Source organism: Anser cygnoides, chromosome 3 (genome assembly GCF_040182565.1).
Source record: "Anser cygnoides isolate HZ-2024a breed goose chromosome 3, Taihu_goose_T2T_genome, whole genome shotgun sequence".
Taxonomy (NCBI): Eukaryota; Metazoa; Chordata; class Aves; order Anseriformes; family Anatidae; genus Anser; species Anser cygnoides.
Window position 1 is genome coordinate 4,326,420 of NC_089875.1, and position 20,279 is coordinate 4,346,698.

Below are 20,279 nucleotides of genomic sequence, written 5' to 3' on the forward strand. Positions count from 1 at the left end.
GAATCTATGGTAGAGTCAAAATTGAAAACTATGTACATAAATTTTTGGACTGTGAATCAGTGACAAATTCCTCCTTTCTGTAGTAGTGCAACAGGGAAATGCTTGATGTTTATCTGATTTAACACAAGCCATAATAAATACTGTATCTAAAACAGGACTTTTAAATAGTGGTTGGGGAAGAGAAGGTGTAGAAAAAGGCTGGGAGGGAGAAGAATTAGGGATGACATTTTGTGTCTTTTAAAAGTATGACCTTTTGGAAATATCACTGTGTACATTTTAAATATTAATAAAGGCACTAGCTGTTAGAAGGCACAGGGCTGTTGTTGGGGGGTGACCTTTTATTGAAGTAAAAGAAAATTGACAGTTTTATTAGCCATAGAATACTGCATACAGAAGCTACAGGAAAAAAAGCAAGCAAAAAAGCTGTCACTCTAATTAGCTACATTCTGTAAATTAATCTGAGGATGTGGCTGTGTCTAAATATTGCCGCAGGTCCCTCTGTATCTCAGCCCAGACCTTCCAAACAGCTTCAGAGTGAGAAAAAAAACAGCATTTCCCATTTCAGTTCTTTAAAGAGATGATGTTCCCAGTGAAAAGAACCAGAACACTGGGACAAAATTGATGGGATCTTCGTGACTCAATGGTCAACATTTCTGTGTGCCACCACAGGCATCCCTCTCACCAGCTCTGGACTAGAACCCATTTAAAACATCATCTACAGGACTAGAACAAGGACCAGACAGCTACTGCCTCAGATCTATTTTTGCCTTTACAGATTAATTAACATATTAAAAGATCCTTGCTGAAATGACCCAGACTTATTCAGACTAGAACTTTGGTACTGCATGACTAGGAAAGAAATAATCCTTCTATTGGCTCATCCCAAACCTTTTGCTCTTCGTTAGAACCAAGACAGCTGAGTTAACTTCTTGTATTCATCTTTGCTGCTGATAATCCCAAGGGTTCAGCTGTGATCCAAGGCCAGCTGATACAGCACTGCTGTATAACCTTGACTCAAACTTCTGAGAAAATTAATAAATTGTGAGGACGAGCTGTGAAAAATAAATGAAGCAGAGCCATATAGGATAAGAAAGGTAAAATTGTAGGCAAATGTAAGTGTTGAAGCAGGAGACTTAGCAGTTCAAGGATTTGAGAGAAAAAAAATCCAACAACATGAAAATGTATAAAACGTTTGTTTTTCCCCTGCAGGAAAAACAAACAAACTATGAAAAGGGACTTGGAAGTTGACAACACATCCTCAAGGATCTCTGTTCCAAAGAGGAATAGAGGTCATTTGCTCCCCACCTGACTGATGACTACCTAGCCATTTCTTTTTATCTATCACTTCTACAACCTCCAGCATTGGTTCCAGGCAAGGGTAACAAGTTTATGAGGAGTTTATTCAGATTCTACTACTCCTAGTAGGAATGAGGGAGCAGAGAGGGGGAAAAAAAGAGAGGAGAAAAAGACAGCCCTTACTTGTCCTTCAGATATCCTTTACTGACAATGTGTTACATAACATTTTCATTTCACCACCACTTCCTCAGTATGATAAAATCTTTCATATATTTCAGCTCTATTCAGTGCTTTTTCATTAGTTATGTTATAGTTCACGCCACAGAAAGAGTTGGGTTTACAAACTATATCTAGTATTGGAGTTATAAAGGGCAAAAGCTGCCCTCCTTTATGTCACAGTCTGCATAAATGAAGCATTTCAGTGTGTAGAATTTAAAGTAGATGTGCACCCCATAAAGCCAGCTGAGCCTGTTCCCCAACACTGCCCTACCGCCAAGGCAAGAGTGGTGAGTATTCAGGAATGGTGAGCAGCACTGGATTGACTCTAGAGGGAAACATGTCAGTCTTCATCTCTTTTGTACTCCTGAACAGCCAAGAACCAGCACACACCCAGAGAACAGCTTTGCACACATAAGCAGTGAGTGGTGGTTAAACTGTGGATCCTGGGTTTTACTACTACTCAATCACACCACAGACATGCATGCGGAAGGAGAACCTAGAACCTCAGAGCAAAACACTTTAAAGAAGTTGTATAATTTATTTTCTGATCTCAGTTTTTCTTTTGGAATTGCATCCTTTGGCTGGATAGAACATCAGGCTGTGCTTGTTCAGAAAAGCAGACAGGAAGGGAAAGTTCAGCCTTAAACAAATATTTATTCAGTATGCCACAGTTTAATCAGTTTGTTCACAGAGAGACATTAATGTGAGATTAAGTACAAGCTAAAAATATGACAAGGAAGTCATGGATAAATCAAGTGGGAAGGAAAAGACAGTGAAATAGTTGCAAGCAGATTTATAAATGTTACCAGAAAAAATAATCCAGGTCAGCTGTATCTATTTTATTATTTTTTAAAGCAAAGTACTTTAGACAAAGCATGTAGAAACACTGCTAAAGCACACAAGTATCCTCTTACTAGTTAGATCTACTTAAATGTACCCATTTTCTCCTTCCTCTTTTGCCTCTGTATTGACAGAGTTCAGGATGTCTTGAGGGAATTGATATACTCCAACAGGATGCAATGGCCATGTGGAAGCTGAGGACACAACTAGTCCATCTCAAGGAAAGGAGTCCTGGCCTTCACCACCAAAATGCTGAATAATGCAGAAGGTCACGCACCCTTTTGGGATAGAAGCTTAAGCTGAAAGTGGAATTAATGATTGTGACGCCTCCTGACGTCAAAGGAAGCAGTCCTCTTTGAACTCCGTAGATTTTACAGTAGACACGCGTTCCACTAATATCCACACTAGATATAATACAGAATCCGAGGGTTGCAAAATTTATTTTTGGGGAAATGGGGGAGATCTATCATAGCACGTAGAAAAATATTTTTATTATTAAAAAAGGATAATTGCCAGCTAGAAGTTAGCGATTTCAACACAGAATGACATACTAAAGTTCTGTTGAATGAAATCTTTGTCCTCTCAATGCAGAATGGTGAATGTTCAGAAAGTTATCAGATTTGCAAAGCTGCAGCATGAATGACAGAGTTATTTAGGGATGTAAGGAAAAAAAAAACAGACCAAAGAGGAAACTGCTACAGTACATTTTGTGATAATGGGAATGAAAACATTCACAAAACCAAGTTGCTTTAACAAGTTCCCTTGATTAACTTATGTGACCTCAAAAAGAAAGATGTGTCATCCTCAGAGGTCCTGAGGACACTGAGTAGGCTGGGTAGCATCCCTTTGCAGAAGGCATTAAGTTTATTTCACACAGCACAGCTGAGTACAATCATTCCAACATAATTCACACAGTCTATCAGTAACTAAGACTGATTACTTTCAGCAACATACAGAGAAATTTTCTCCCAGTCTATATTTTTACATTTAAGTGACAATAGCAACTTACAAACTAATGCTCCTTGATACTGTGCTTTCCCTTGTTATCAGAAAAATGACTTAGTTTTAGGCTTTCCTGTTGGGGAGATGCAGGGGACGACCAGAGGGTAGAAGTTTACTTTAATGGGCAAATTTCTCTTCTTTGCTTTCAAGAAATATTTCAAACCTCCACTTATCCATGGATTTTGTGGCTGTTTTGAAGTTGAAAAGCAGCTTCCTGCTGAACTGCAGCCTGAGGAAACTCCTCAGTACCTATGAAAAATGAAGTTACACTCTAGGGAAATGGCTAGAGATTTCAGCTTTTTGTCCAGAGATCTGAAGATATGAATCATCTAACAGATATGAAACATTCAACAGATACTTTGCTGGAGTAAGAAAGCATTATATCCAGCCTATGATAAAGCATCTTTTTAATGGACTTGTGCCTAGAAAACCGCTTCCTGTGAATCTGTTCATGCCTGTGCTGGAGCCTGCACTAGTCCTGTACAACACTAAACTCTCAGGATTGCTTAACAATGACAAAAAGCAAAAAAAGTCACTTCTGGGATGCTCAGCAGCTAGTATAAGTCAGAATGGAAATTTCAGTGGAAGTCTGAAAATACATCATCCATCAATACTCTACCTGGGATACCTGAGGAGTGTGATAGGAAATTATCCACATGCCTAATGGTATGCAACAAAAAGAGCACAATTATCTAATAAAATAAGCATGATATTTTGCAAAAATAGTTACATTATTTGTGTGAGCAGCTCAGCACAGCTAAGGGTGAAGGAGGAGGAGAGCTATTTGGATAGGGAAAATCCCCCCCACCCCTCCAGTCAGGTTATGAGGTGTTGTTCATAGTAGAAAAATTAAGCCTATTTTCTTTAAAATACATCAATAGCTTCTTCATGTTTCTGTGTCAACTAAGTATCAAAGTTTAAGACATCTGTTGAGACCAGATGAATTAGCCATCTTCCTTTGAACTGCAAGGAAGTTAAATGATACAAAACAATTGTCACATCAGAAAGAGAGAAGTCATCCAGATAATCAGAAGTAGACAGTGTGAAAAAGAAAGGGAAGGATATCTATTTATTAGTTTTTAAGGAATTGCATGGATAGTTAATATTTACAGAATATGCTACATCTGGAGGGATCTGAAGGTGTTTGGCATGGTCTGGAGATACCAGAAATATCCAGGCCAACAGTTTGAAGTCACTGCTGACATTTTAATCAACAGTCTGCTCTGTCTTAGCACATACATTTCCTGAGGGTGTTTCCTACCTCTACCAGAACATGGCGCACACAGCTTGTGCTTGTACCAGAGATGAGTGGGGAAAAGACTTTTTAAGCATATGGTAGGCTGGGTTGGCTGCATGACAAACAAACTGTATGTCATCAGCTAAAGGCAAGGATGAAGAAGAAACAGAGTGAAGATGCTCAGGTCTGTTGGCTCAAAAAGTTATGGGCAGCTGTTACCAGTCAAAGGCTCCCCCCCCCCCCCGATTTTACACAATTCTGTGTAAATAATTCTCTGTTAATAAGAACCTTAAGACCCACATGCTTTCAGTATAATGCCTTTCATCGTAATGAAAATTCTCAGTACTGGCCCAAAACAATGTTAACAGTTTCTCCTCTCCTAAAAGAGGCATCTCATCTCAACCGTGGTTAACTGGTTCTGCTATACCCAGCAGAAGAGCTACCACACAGCTCATTTTTCTCAGTAGACTAGATTCCCTTCATTTTCTATAGTCATTTTATGGAGCATCACTGCATACAAACATTATTACTTAAATCTCAGTTTGCTTCAATTTAGCGGAATAAAGATGGCCTGGTGACATGAGCTGCAGATTTTCCATATGATTGAGGCATTGAGTCTGCAGCCTTCATTTATCTTCATTTTTCTTTAAGGTAACAATGCCATACTTCAGCTGGGACTGTAATTCTTCAAGGCTCTTTTTATATGCCATAGCAAACAGGCTGAACTGTCCTCCTAAGGTAGGGGTCTGTCCCCCGACAATACTGGGAACCAACTTTGGTAACTTTACATTAACAGAGAAGCTGAAAATTTGCCTCCAAGGAGATAATAGTACTTTCCTATTTTTTTAGGATATTACTTTAGAGATCACAAAACTTTAAGACACTGTAATCTTAACAGGAACAATGATGCTGGTGAAACAAGCCTTATAAATACCATTCAGCATCATCTAAATCTACATGAAATGTGCATAGCTGTGGGATTAATCACAGATTGAAAGCTGTTAGACAAATGCACCAATTTTTTCTATAAAGTGATTTAAATCTCCGTATAGATAGAATTCACATTTAAAGATTTTTGCAACCAATCTCTTAAGGTGTCTTGAAAGCTTCAGATATCACAATTCTGGGCTTGTCTGCTTGAAGTAGATAGCTCATCTGGACAGAGTGCAAAAAGGGAGTTAGGAGAATAATCAGAGACCTAGAAAACATGAGATACAGAACTGGATTTGATGAATCTCAAGGGGGGAGGAAAAAAAAAGGAGGACACAGCAATATTCTTCATGTATTTAAAGAACACCTACCAAAAGAAGGAGACCAGACTGGTGGATGAAAGAAGGAAGAAGCTTGAGTTGTAGCAGAAAATATTCAAAGGAGATTTTCAAAAGATTTCCAGTGTTAAGGGCAGTAAACCCCATTAGCTCCTTAGATGTCACTTTCCTTTCTGAAGTTCAAGATACACATTCCTCCTATCAACTCATTCAGAAACACATTCTTCCTCTTTCTTCCACTATTCATAAACTATAGGAGTACATCGATCCTTTGGTATGTTATTTTTTACTGAAAACACCTGTATTAGTGTAACAGATGTAATCACAAGGGCAGTTAAGAAAACATGCAAACCTTCGTGTCCAGTAACTATTTTGAAAAACTTATTTTTCATAGAGAGCAAGAAGCAATTTCAAACCAAGATTCAATAAGCAGTGTACTATACATGGAAGCCTTTTCAAAGGTAGCTTGGAGATTCTCATCATTTTCTTTAATTAAGGTAAAGATTAGGTAAGATGCAAAAACAAACAAACCAACAACCAACTCTCTTAGGTCTATCTCAAGTATTCAAAGGCTAGTTGACAGCATTTCCTGCATATCATCCCTCTTTAGGAGCCTAAGATATTGCTTGTAGTTCATGTTTTCTATACATCTGCTTGCGCCATGCTCAAGTGCTTGCAAAGAGCAGCACGCAAAACACAAGTACCTATACAACCACATCCAGTTGTTCTGATATCCAGCTGAGCACATGGAAGTGCTACACAAGTGTGCAGAAGTAGGTACCCAAGACTGTAGATACAAGAGGACATGGAAATGAACTTCAGCTTTTGAAAGGTGGAACTACTGGCTTATCAATGCACAACTCGGACAAGAAATTCTCCCTTACATCAGGTTGTCGGATTTTTCTTTACCACCTGTGGTGGTTTTACTCAGGTGGGCGGCCGAGCTCCACCACAACCGCTCTCTCACTCCCCCTCCTCAAAGAGGAACAGGGAGAAAATACGATGAAAAGGGCTCAAGGGTTGAGATAAGGACGAGGAGATTGTGCAGTAATTATTGTGACGGGCAAAGCAGACTCAGCATAGGGAGACAGTAAGATTTATTGCTAATTACTAACAAGCTAGAGAAGTGAGAAACAAAGGAAAGAAACCAAAAGCACCTTCTCCCCCCCATCCACCCTCTTCCACCTCCTCCCCCCGAGCGGCGCAGGGGAACGGGGGTTATGGTCAGTCTATAGCGCTTCTTCACCGCCGCTCCTTCTCGGTCACTCTCGCCCCCTGTGCTGTGGGGTCCCTCCCACGGGATGCAGTCCTTGCCAAACTGATCCGGCGTGGGCTGCCCACAGGCAGCAGCTCTTCAAGAACTGCTCCAGATATGGGTCCGTACCACAGGGTCCATCCCTCAGAGTGAACTGCTCCAACCTGGATCCCCCACAGGCAGCTAGCTCCTGCCAGGTCACCTGCTCCTGTGTGGTCTCCTCTCCACGGGCTACAGGTCTGGCCTGGAATCTGCTCCAGCAGAGTGTCTTCCACAGGCCGCAGCCTTTGTCAGTGCAGGTCCACCTGCTCCACCGTGGTCTCCTCCACGGGCTGCAGCGTTGAACCCTGCTCCACTGTGGTACTCCATGGGTTGCAGGGGGACAACCTGCTTCACCATGGTCCTCACCACAGGCCACAGGGAACTTCCACTCTGGCACCTGGAGCACCTCTCCCCCTCCTTCTTCGCTAACCTTGGCGCCTGCAAGGCTGTTTCTCACTCCTCTCACTCTCCCAGCTGCTGTGTGGTGCAGGTTTTTTTTCTCCCTGTCTTAAATATGCTCTCACAGAGGCGCAAAACAACATCGCTTATTGGCTTGGCTCTGTACAGCAGTGGAGCCCTTACCTAACATGGGGCAGCTTCTAGATTCTTCTCACAGCAGCCACCCCTATGGCCCCCTGCTACCAAAGCCTTGCCACATAAACCCACTACACCACCACATCCACAGAGTACCTCCAAAAGGAAGAAGAGATGTCAGCAAGTGCTTACACTGGTCTGTTCCAATATCGAATGATGGTGCAAATTCAAGCAGAAATTCAAACAAAATTAATCTGTTTGCTGAAAATAATCAAAGAAATTGTGAACAGGAAAAACCAGACGCTGACACAGGGTCACGGCTTTTCAAGGCTAGCTTTCTGTCCACAGCTATTTGATTACTTCCCCCCTCAGCCCCCCAAAAAAAGAACATGGAAAGGAACTGATTAAAAACAAGCTGCAAGTTTACAGACAGTTATCTGTATGAAGGTATAACAGGAGGAAAACTTATTTTTTTTTCCCCTGCTAGATATGAAGGCTGGAGGGCAGTATTCAGCAATCCTATCCAATCACAAAGGCACAAAACTTCAAACCAGCTAACATCTGTGTTAAATGGTCACCTAATGAATTCAGAACTATCTAGAGGCTTTGTGTATAGACCTGAAATCAGCTGTTATGAGAAGAGGAATAGTATTTCACTTTAACATAAATAAAGCGTAGATCTGGGTTTCTGCTGAATTCTTTGTTCACACTCCTGTGCAATGATTGTTCCCAAGTACTTTTCTGTTTCCCCTGGAGGTGCAAAAAAAGTAGCTTAGCTAAGCCTAGTAACACAGCTTATTTTATAAAAGGATTGTCTCTCTCTCAGCTGGAATACTTTATCTCTGGTCTACAAGGAATGAGAGGAGCAGCACTTTAGGGAAATTCTGAGGACAGGTCTGCAACTGCACAGAACCTACATAGTGCTGATATACTGACTAAAACCCAGGCATAGGGGATGGATGTTTGGTCCTGAGTTCAATACCAGCCTTAGCAGTTTGCTAATGTGCAGCCAGACGGTATATTCCAGACAGCTGCAGATGAGTGGGTGCAGAACAGATTGAAACCTGGGTTAGTGCAGAGCTGATCTCATGTAAACAACACCTTCTGAAAGGTAGGGGAAAACTCGTTCAGATTGGACTTTTGTAGCCATCAGGGTCACAAAACAGCCCACAAGGGGTATTAAATGACAGAACACATCTGCCACTGTGTAATACATGGACATTTCCTCCCCCCCCCAGAGCCCTACATCCCTCTTTAAAGGGCAACAAGAATACTTCTGCAGACTTTTTGGCCTCTTTGGCCAGGAAATATTATACATGTGATCTGCATCTAATTACATATGTCCATAAGGCTCCAATTTTAGTTGTACCACCATGAACAGGTAATACAGTAATTAACACTTTTGCCAAACCAGATTTCTGGTTTATTTACACAAGCGCTACAGTTCTAAAAAATCTCGATGCCTGCTCTCTGTCACAGTGCTGTATTTGGAAATCACGAGTGGGAGTTTAAAATAGGTTCGGCACACAGCTCACACTGTTCCCATCCCTGACATCCATATGTGGTTTGGACAATCTGGAGCTTTCTGTGAAAGGCCCCGCTCTGTGTATTTTGCAAAATGGAGTTCTATATTTGCTGCTATTAGGCTCTACGAGTTGCAGCATTTTAAGATGTCACTAACTTGATAAACAATGAGGTTTATTAAACTGTCTGGTGGCTAAATAGACACATGCAGGATCAAATGTTTGCCACACAAGCAATCAAACAAATTGATGAACATCAAGAAAGTGATTATAGAACTATAACTGTTCTATTATTAACCAGCAATCTGCAGATCTTCCCCCAATTAATGTCTAGAAAGGAGATGTGAGTTGGTGGAAACCTAATTACTGGCATAACACTGTTGATTAGAAGCATGGTAACAGTCATTGCTTCTACTTCATTTACACAAGGCCCATAATAATAAGCCAAAAGATGTCAGTCAGCCACTGCTTTCCTGCCAGAAGTTTCTGCTGTAGCAATAGCTTCTCGTGCAAATGCACTCCTCTACCCACGTCACTCAGCTCAGTAATTGCCTTGCCACTCACATAAAGAAAACAATTTCCGGCTCTGATGGGATTTTGTCGGCAATGTGAAACTGCTACTGCAGTCGCAGCAGCTAGGTGTTAGATGGGTTACTTCGGTGGATCATAACATGAAACTAATCTTTAAGGAAGCAGGTGGAAAAAGGAGAGAGACTTACAGGTTGGTAGGTGCTAGGAAAATGGTGCCGTCCAAGTGATTTAACACAACGAAAGTGTTAGGTGATGTGAAACTGAGACAAGAAGAAGAAAGCTGAAGCAAACAGAATGAAGTTGCTATTCTACCATCAAGATCATCTCCCAGTTCAGCACATCTGCCAGAAACTCCTCTAAAATCATACACACTTATTTTACATGCCACAGGCAGCTGACCAGCAGTCTGTAATTTCAGCGTGCAGGCTTTGTATTTGGGCCTCCCTGTGAGCCGTACGCTTAGCACCACCCCTTCTTCATCCCCAGGCTGAAGCTGCGGATGCAAAGAGTTTTCCTTTCAGTGTGTGACACGCAGCATTTTTTTCACTTCACAACCTCATTCTCAGAATTGGGAGCAACCAGTATGAGACATTTGATTCTGTTTCTTATCTCAGGTGAATCCAGAGTCCTGTGTCAGGTTTCAGTGTGACACCTGAGGGCCCCTCCCAAGCTCCCCGTGTACTCATGCTTCTCTGCATAACTTCAACATGACTTAGTAAAAGGAAAAGTGCTAGGAAGGGGACCACTAGTTCTAGGATGGCAAACAACAGCCAACCTTGTCTGCTTCCTGCCTGCAGCAATAGAAACCAGATTTTATTATCCCCCCTCCCCTATCCTTACATCCCAGGTGGATTCATATCAAACTTTCCACGGACAGGCAGAAGAAAGGTATTTCTCTCTCATGATAATGAAAAACTTAATCAGAAATACAGTTTCTGTGGAGCAATGTGAGCACAGGACAAATTGAAAGACTCCTTTTTCATGGGTTACAGAAAAGTGCAGAGAGAATGTGATCCCATTTCAAGGCTTTTGGATTGAGGGCCGCAGCAGGAAGAGGGGATTGAGACAAAAAAAAATGAAAAGCAAAATAGTAACCATCCCACAGTATCGGAAACTGTAGTCTGGCAGCCTGAGTCTTACTTGCAGGCATAATGGACGGTTTGAAACAGCCAAGCTGTCCATGAATAACAGAGCAGCTATACTTCTATGTTTGTAAAAGGGCCAATACATGGGCAAAATATGTTAATTCACACAAATTATTATAATTTACATATTTTGCTACTAGAAAAATAAAGGTCCAAATTATTAGAGTCCAGAATTTGAGGACGCCAGAAACAGTGACACCAAGGAGCTGTCAGAGTTACAGAGGGTTTAACTGCCAGGCACCCACATTCTAACAGTGAATTCGTTATAACATCCGACAGGAAAAAAGCACTAAACAATACAATCTATTTCAGTTGCTTCCAATAAAGTTTTGGGTTCATTTCATATCTATTGCTTTAATGTTCAGTACTGCTATCCCAAGATTTTTTGACAGCACTGAAATTAACTGTCTTCAATATGCTTTCTATTTCTGAGCCTACTCCTGAGAGACATGAATTATGAAGGTCTTAAATGCACCAAGCTTCTCATCTTTTCATAGCATCATCTATATCTTAACCATGGCACACACCTTTAGCAAGTAAAAGAATCTTAAGTTATTGGCAAAGAAACAAAAACTTTCATTTTAGCTCAAGTTGTTCTACTTCAATTGCAGCGTATTTCATTGCAATACCATTAAGATACTTTCAAAACTGCTCTTGCATTTCAGAGGTAAAGAGGTCTATTTGCTTCTGAGTGACACTAAATCTGATCTTTTGAGTGATTACAATCCTTTTTCATACAGAACAATTTGGATGCACACAAACCACAGATTTGGGGAAATCTCTTAGTGCCAGCTGAAGCCCACTGATTACTTCTGTCAGAAAGAAAGCATGGTAGATATTCTTACCTTCAGAAAAGCCATGAGAACTCACAACCTTCAGACATTTCCAAAAGCAGTCAGGCTTTAAGCTCTTGCTAATTCTAAAACAACAAAAAGAAGCAACGTTTAGTTTTTTTTGTTTGTTTGTTTTTTCCCCCAAACAACACCAAATAAACTTTAAAGAAATAAAACCATGAAAGCGATACTATTATATTTTTGATCTTGGAGAGAAGGGGGGAGGGGGTGGGGGTGAGAAATTGCTCCTTGGCAGGTAGCCTGGTTTTGTATTGATTACTTCAAGTTCTTCACATATGGTGAAAGGTTAATGCTGACTACACACTAAATAAAAATGGAGATACACAAAGGATATATCCAAAAGAGCCCATGCTTAGTGTTATTGTAAATAAGATCACTAGCAGTACACCCCATAGGTGATTTGTACCGTATTTCTGGTAGGGCATATTTGTTTAGTATAGCACTTATCAAAAGCAAAAAACAAGCCAAAATATAACAAACTTAAAACGCAACCTAGGCAAAAGCATTTTACAGAATACAAGGAATTGTTGAGGCAAAATTTAAAGCGTAATCATGAATTTAGGACAGTTTCCTACACACACTTCTTTCTTCAAAGTTTTCAATAACTCTCTTACACCCTATTCTCTTTCTCCCTAAATTTTTCCTGCTTTGTATTCTTTTCCTCGCATTTATTTTTTCCTCCCAATAAAAAAATACTTTCCTGTTTCCTTGTTTGGGGGGGAAAAAGAAGTAAACATTTCTGTAGAATCACTATGCAGACAAATAAAAGGCTGCTGCATATTTTAAAGAGAAAATGGCACTTTTAGAACATAGCAAAACAAAACCAAGTGCACACATCCCTTTTGATAAAAGTAGAAGAGGTTTCCAGGCATATTTTTCAAGGTGAAGGGATTTGTCTAGTACCTGTTTGTTTTGAATGAGCTTGCAGAGAATTACAGAACAGCCACACCTAATAAGCAACAACAGCATGAGGTTCTGTACAACCTACCTCATACCACTTCTGATTTCACTTCATGCACTCTTTACTGTACTTATACCTTCAAAATGCACAAAACAGAGCAAGTTCTACTCAATTAAATAACATATCTTGAACAAATTTGTGAAACACACACCCAAACCCTTTGTGCTTCTATCTGAAAAAAGCAAACTGTGGAGTCAGCTTAAGAAGAAAATGACAACATTTTGATTTGTAGCACAGAAAGACGTCAACAAATAAAACCAACAAAGATTACCTCAGGGACTCTAGCCCACACCTCCCTAACAGTTTCACCTTTGCCTCCTCTTCCAAACTCAGTTAATCTCTCCTCCTTCCTCTTTCCTGTTTTTGAGGTCCCTATCTGCTAACCACCTGTGTCTCCAGAGCAGCTTGGCTAATTTGGCTCTGTTAGCTATTAGTCGCCAGGCAACACCCAGCACTAGCTTTTGCATGTCTCTCTATTTACCCATTTATCCCTTTCCTTTCTTTTTTTTTTTTTTTTAGGAAGATCAGAAAGTCAGTATGCTACAGACATGAACAGAAGGAAGCACCTCAAATAAGAGTAGAGAGCACATCTCTCACACTTAATTTTTATCACATTTATGAATATTCATAAGAGGAACACAGCCAAGAAGGGGAGCAGTACTTTGGAGAGAAGAAACAAATGCAGCTGCTGATTAGCTTTGTAAAGGCACACATGAAAATTGTCACAGCTTTAGCAGATCGGAAAAAACTGTTTCATGTATCCCAAAAGCCATTCTTAAAGCGTTGTAATAAAAACCCTGGGATATCTCTGTTTGGCAGAACAAACCCTAAAATGACTAACATGTTGCAAAACGCCTTCCATGGTCACTGTAAAAGTGTCATGAGGACAAAAGACATAAGTGTTGCACAAGTAGACCTGTGGGATTAGAAAAACAAACGAACAAATCTAAATGCAATTCAGCTGACCTTCTAACAAGAACTGGAAAGGCTCAGCACTCCAGTGACTCCCTCCACAAAGCAGAAGCTGTCATACTTCATGTTAAAGATACCTCATTATTGCTTATGTAATGTGTAACAGCTACACCAAGACTGCAGGAGGGCAAGAGACCCTAACTAAGTAAAGAAATAAAGGGGTCCTTGAGAGAGGGCTTTGAAGCTTTGTTTGCATTCAATAGAATCAAGGAACCCCTTGAGTATGAAGGTTAATGGAAACCCCAGGATGATAGTCTACTCAGAAAGCCAGCCCTATTGAGGGGGAGTTCTGCTGAATTGGCCCCTTGACTTTGATAGCTGAGAAAAAAAACATGAGTGACAGCTCAAACAAGAGGTTGTTGTTAGAGTCACTGTAGGTTTCTTAAATCTTTGGGCTTGTGTTCTTTTCTGCATGTGTAACTGCTTCCAAGCTTGTAATCAAGAGCTTAATTCTTTGTTGCTATACAATCAATTTGCTTTCTTAAGTTTGCTTTTATATTTGAACTTGCCTGGTGTTGCATGACCTGGTAGTAGCTCCAGCAAGCTGAGATATGTTGTTTCTCCAGAAGACAGCAATATCCTGTAAAATAAGATCCCACAAAGAACCTGTAGAATATCCCATCGAGAAGACCGAGTGCTATGAAGACTGGTATTATCAAGATACAAAACATGGGGGGGGGGGGAAGCATTTTCTGACATGTTATTCAGTGACCTGCAAGCAAAGGATGAGACAATTTGCAGCATGAGGGATTATCAGATCTTGACGTAAACACAACCTAGAATCAGCCATTTGTAACCTTAATAAGAAAATATGACTTCAATCTAGCAACCTGAACAGGATTTCAAAGAATATTTGCATACTACCTAATCTCTGCCTCTTAAGGCTGTATTGGCAGTGCTTTACGTGTTAAAGACCTGCATGATTATTAGCAGCTGTACCTGATTACGTGCCAATTAATACTGGAGCTCCCACAGGGTTAATATGAAGGTTTTCCTTTCTTCTACTGTTCATTTTTATCTGACTTTGAGAAAAATCTATTAATCACCCTATGCGTGTTCTCTCTGTGCTAATACAGTCATTTATTATAGTTATTAAGCTGCTATAAATCCCAGGGGACTTTGACAGACCTTACAATTTTAGATAGGGGATTTATAAGAAACATTTGGCAAATCATTTGTAGGAACTATATGTCCTGTCTCCAAACCATATGCCCTTGGAAGTACCAGGCTTACCAATTTTGTCCCATTTTCCAGTGCACTACTCAGAATATCCATCTGTTTTGCTGGTTTCCTGTAACGGTGCCCATCCTGATGGACACCAATAACCACAGAGCAACATAAAGGTACAGATTGGGAACCAAACCCAGAGACCAGAGGGAGGTCTTTAAACGTGGATCAGCTCAGGAGGCCTGGGACTGTCCCCAGGTCACACAGGGTGACCATAGTTGAGGTGCCCATCAATGAAGATAGTTCTGTATGCTGGTAGTCCTGCGTAGGACTTTGGCAAGGAAATTTGAAATTATTATTCCTAGCTTCTCAGCTGCCATACAATTCCTTTGGTTCCTTATTACTTTATGTCCTTAAGTTGTGCTTTGTCACAGAAGCTGCACCCCTTGGGAGGGCAGGACAACCTGGCATGAGAACCAGGTAGCCACTGTGGAGATTCACTCCAGTAATACATTCAAGCAACACCTCCTCCACACCTTAGCATGTCTATGCTCCTGACTGTGCTTAGAGCAAAACAAAATAAAACCTTTTGGCTGTGATTTTCAAAAGCTCCTTAAAAAACTTGTGATCATGAGTTGTCATAGCTTAGGTCAGGTCTGCTGCTTTTGAAAACTCTCCTTCTTGGTCTTAATATAATTTGTATATTAGTGTATAAATATTGTAGGAATTAATGCTTTCTCAGTGACTGCGTGATATAAAGAGAAATATCACCTAAAATAGCCACTGATTTAAAAGTATAAACTATTTATTCTCAGCCATCTGGCCTGTGATATGAACTTCTCTGTATCTGACAGCATTTCATAGCTTTCTCCATTTCCTCACTAAGTTTGGGTGACTTTGATGGCCTCTTTGCAAAACTCTTTTACCTGGGCAGCAATCTGTTGCTCACATAAGCCATCAGTCTCCTGCAATATGACCTTATACTATAGATAGTATAATTTAACATTCTTACTGATTACAGCACAGTTCTATGGAATAGGATGGAAAGTTTTGCTGGCCTTTGAGGCCAATTTACTACAGTGAGGTAATTTTCATTTTTTTGCCACATTTGTAACTTATCACTGATGTGATGACCCCTGAGTCATCAAAAATGCAAAGTCATTGAGAAATTAAGTGAGCAAAAGGGACAGCTGTGGGTTTTTTTTTTGTTTGTTTTCTTTTGATATTTTATTTTATTTTTTTTAATATTCCTTGTGTTACCTGAGTTCTGAAACCTGGCTCAGCCTTGATTAGTTTCAGGCTGTCATTTCTTCTTGAGCCATCTGTCTGAGCCTAGCAAGACAGGACTGAGGAAAGGAAGTTGCTGGCCTTCCCTTCCACACAGTGGAATTGTGAACACAGGCAACTGCAAATCACCTGAATCAAACTTTTGGTACTGCTGTAGTCATCAGAAGGTTCCTTGTTGCTTTTGGCAGAGCAACAATTTCTTTCTGGGCCAAGCAATTCCAACTGCCACTGTCTGCAAATACCTGCAAAAAGGCAGAGTACAGGATATATACATCAGGATGTAATATGCAGCCTGCAGGAGAGTCCCTAGATGAGACAGCTTTGAAACATTTCCTTCATTATTTTGCGGTTTTATGTTCTTGCTTGCTATATCTGTGTAAGCATCACTAAAGCTTCAATAGGAGTAATATATAGAATAGTATAATTAAAAAGAGAATGGATGAAATTAATTCCATATATAATAACTTTTTCTGACTGCTGTCTCACTCTGTTTACATTAAGAACTCAAGGCTTTTGGTTGCCATCACAAGGCAGAAGGAAAATACCTTACATAAAACATGTCTGGCCATTTTGTAAGAAAATTAAAGTTATGGGATTTGGTTTCACTATTGATATAAAGCTCCCCTTCAACTCTTGAAGCATAAATGAGCTTATTTTGTCGTCTCCTGAAGATCAGCCATATTGTCTACGTACAGAATGTATTTTCTGTTAATCCCTTGGCTATTAATCTGTCTCGTGGCTGAAGCCACGTTTCAGAATCCAAGCACAGAAACACAAGGGTTGAACCTAATACAGTCATAAGATGTTTTTCCTTGTTGTTTCCAAATGTGGCATTAGTCAGCGAAATGTGGAAAACAGATTACACAATTAAAAAATGATAGCCTCTTTCTCTACAAATTAATATATTGTTGTTAATAATCACCTGATATTAATGCAAAGCTGTGCTGTCACCTGCCACAAACAATGGCTGTGTATAACTCCATCAGCTATTACATTACAAGGATGCCTGAAGCCTTATGCTGACTGTAAGGAAGCAAGCATTTGATTTAATGCATTTAACTGAGTATAATATATATATAAATCACACCTTTAATTTAATATATGTATGTTCTTCACTGTAGCAATTACCCACACATCCACAAAGAACAGTCTGGGCTTCAGGGTATCAGATGGTTTATTCAGGATTGTTCTTATGGATGATAGCACTTCATGGTCTCCAAAACAGGCTTGTTCATTACATTGCTTTCTGCTAACAGGATTTCTGCAAGATGCCCCTTTCAACTGTTTTGTGTGCGTGTGTCTCTGAACCATGAAAAATACCAGTAAACTGACACAAGACTGATTTCAGCATCACAGGTAAAGCAAATGTGCAAAAAGGGTATTTTTTTCTGACACAGTCCTTTAATCAAGGAAAACATTTGCTCAGTCGTAAATGAATGAATGGGAACTGAGAGGAAAAAATACCCGTTCAGAATTATTAACCTGATTTTCAGCTTGATTTCTAACACAAAGTGAAAATAAATAGTCATCACCTCATATAAATCCGTGGACTCAGTTATTCTCACTTAAGTAGGGCTACAGAAGTTTATACTAGCTGAAAATTATGCCAGTTATATTTATCTGAATCTGTAGCCTTCCAGAAATCTGTTTCAGATTTCTGAATAAGAAAGCACTGATATGCTGAGGGCATCCAAACGCTCCAGTTGGATCGTCCACAGCAATTAGCAAACAAAACCTTTATCAGAATAGACCAAATCCTATTCTCAGCTCACTGTGTTGATAACATGAGATGTCTGAAATTTTGAGCTACAGTGCAAAGTTTAGAAACTTAATATTCTAATGGCATGTTTTTTTTTTCTCTCCCTGATTTAAGGCTCAAAACCTTAGGAAGTAAGACGTTTGACTCCTTACTCTGTCATTGTCATGTAAGTTCTATATTTCTTCAGCTAGCCTACCAGGCCAGCTGGTTTCCAGGGGCTATACCTATACCACTGGTTTATCTTTATTGTGCAATATATTGAGAAGATAAGGGAATGGGTCACAACTGCATCAGAAACATTTGTTAAGCATATTTGCAACCACAGTCTTGTTGCCAGTGGCTTTTTCCTGTGCAGCTGTACAGAACTCATAAAAGTGTTCTTAAATATTGACCCATTTTATTTGTTTAGTTATCCTATTGCTTATTTTTATTCTAAAATAATCAATAATGTTTCTACCTGGCAAAGCACTTCCACAAACATTTTCAAAGCAGCCAACAGAAGAACAGTGTTGAAAGGTTTGCTTTCTCCATTACAGCTGTAACTAATGATTTGTTTATTCAGAAAAATGTAGAAAGGTTTGGTGTTATCTAGCAAGTAACGTTGTAAAAGATTGGTCTTTTTAAAATTGTGTCTGAAAGTTGAAATGGCTCAGGAGCGTTCCACTAAAATACACTTACATTGGAAAAGAGATTCTTGAAAGTTTTGATATTGTGATATTTTGTTTGAGTGACAGAACCTAAGAATTAGCGTTTTATAGTACTAACTGGCAAAGCACCTCAACCTGCACAGAGGAACTGCAACAATTCAGTGATGCACAGATCACTGACAACATAAATGAGCATAAAAAGTTTCGCTGTGATCCTGCAGATGGAAATTTTCATTTGAAAAATATTACTTCATTTCAGGTCAAAGCACTTTTTTTTAACTTTTTTTTTTTTTTTAACAGTTGTCATGTTTTAGTATGGATTTATTTTCAAATGCAATCATCTTCTATACTAAAAGAACTTCCTTTTGAAAAAGGAGTTCTAGTATATGAATCTGTTTCTCATGTTTAAATTAGTTTATTGGTTTATAAGGTAAACTGATTTGACTGTCTCCAATATGTATTCACCCTGCTTTAATGAACCTAACGGGACAAAGTGCAAAGTTTTGTTGCGTTGCTAGAGATTAAAAAAGAAATCTGTCCATTGCTTTACCTGGCAAGAGTCTATTTCCAGACAACGCTGTATTCTGCAGAAGTACATGCTTCACATCCTAGTATTTATTTACATTTCATGAAGGATACGTGACCAGAGAGAACATTGTCCGTATTACTTCGTCCTTACTGACGTGAGAGGGGTTATTCAGTCAGCTTTTTGAACTTTTCTGCTGATAGAATATCCTGCTAATAAAAATGACACAGTTAAACTCTATACTTAAGAAATCCAGGAAGATTTTATTGAGCATCTCAGCACTATAAACACACAGGGAAGGCAGAACACAGGGAACAACAGCAATTGCTCCCGAATCTGCCACACTAAACACCTCAATTAAAGAAGATGCTGTCACCTGGAATTTCTTTGTCATGAGGTGCTAGGAAAGGCTGTAGCACACAAAGTTGGCAGAACCTACTGCTTTGATGGGTCAGGATATGACCCAAAATGATCGGTGAATGCTCCGGAGAGGACAAGGCTACCTGAGGGAAGGCGGTGGCCGACATTTCCTGTCAGGCTGACAGACCCCCTGTGGCAAGACATCCTCGTACCACCCAAAATGGCGGCTCCCTCCTTCCCTCCCTCAGCCATCCCCATTTGCACGCATCATCTCTGTTACCCCAAGGCTCATGGCAGGGGGCAAAACACCTCAGAGGGCAGGTGAAATACACCCCCAGGCAGCACGGGGGAGAAGCCATGGCACCTGTGAGGGGTCGCCGCTCTGAGAAAAGACACCCAGCTCACTGCTCAGCACTGAGGGGGCTGCAGCTCCACAGCGTCATCCCTAGCATTCATCTTAATCCCTTCCTAACCATTCCTCATTTTTATCCCTTTATGTTCAACTCCAGCCCTCGGGCCATTTTGAAGGGTTGGGCAGCAGCCCAGTGCCTGTGGCGACGGCTGAGCGGGAAAAGCTGTGTGGTGCCAGGTGCCCGGAAATGGGGCAGGGGGGCCGGGAGCTCTTGGCACAGGCCATCCGGCACGGGGTACCTGACAAACTGGTTTCATGCACACAGTATTGAATCAGGGGCTTGTAAAGTTAAGTCAACACAATAAAAACAAACAAACACACAAATACAAGCTGTATTCCTAGCAGTTCTGTCTTTGTTTCAGTTAGACTGCATGTGAATCCTCTTGTAGGTGTTCCAATTCAGAAGGAAAGGTGGTATTGTTTTACCTCATTTCACTCTGCT

General features: G+C 40.3%; 1 protein-coding gene and 1 long non-coding RNA gene across 16 annotated transcripts in view; both read right to left on the reverse strand.

Moving 5' to 3' along the window:
- SPTLC3 (serine palmitoyltransferase long chain base subunit 3) overlaps positions 1-13,137 on the reverse strand; it is a 169,409-nt gene extending 156,272 nt beyond the window's left edge. For all 15 annotated transcript variants that reach the window (XM_066993428.1, XM_066993418.1, XM_066993429.1 and 12 more), the window contains exons 1-2: positions 12,979-13,137; positions 11,738-11,811 (exon numbers count right to left, since the gene is read on the reverse strand). The gene's annotated coding sequence lies outside the window, so the exon portion shown is untranslated. The remainder of the gene's footprint in view (positions 1-11,737; positions 11,812-12,978) is intronic.
- Positions 13,138-14,019: 882 nt separating this feature from the next.
- On the reverse strand, positions 14,020-20,061 carry LOC136790321 (uncharacterized). The gene is made up of 4 exons (XR_010829998.1): positions 19,442-20,061; positions 19,090-19,274; positions 16,263-16,375; positions 14,020-14,259 (listed from the first exon to the last, which is right to left on the reverse strand). It is a non-coding gene; the product is annotated as an uncharacterized lncRNA (long non-coding RNA).
- Positions 20,062-20,279: the final 218 nt, after the last annotated feature.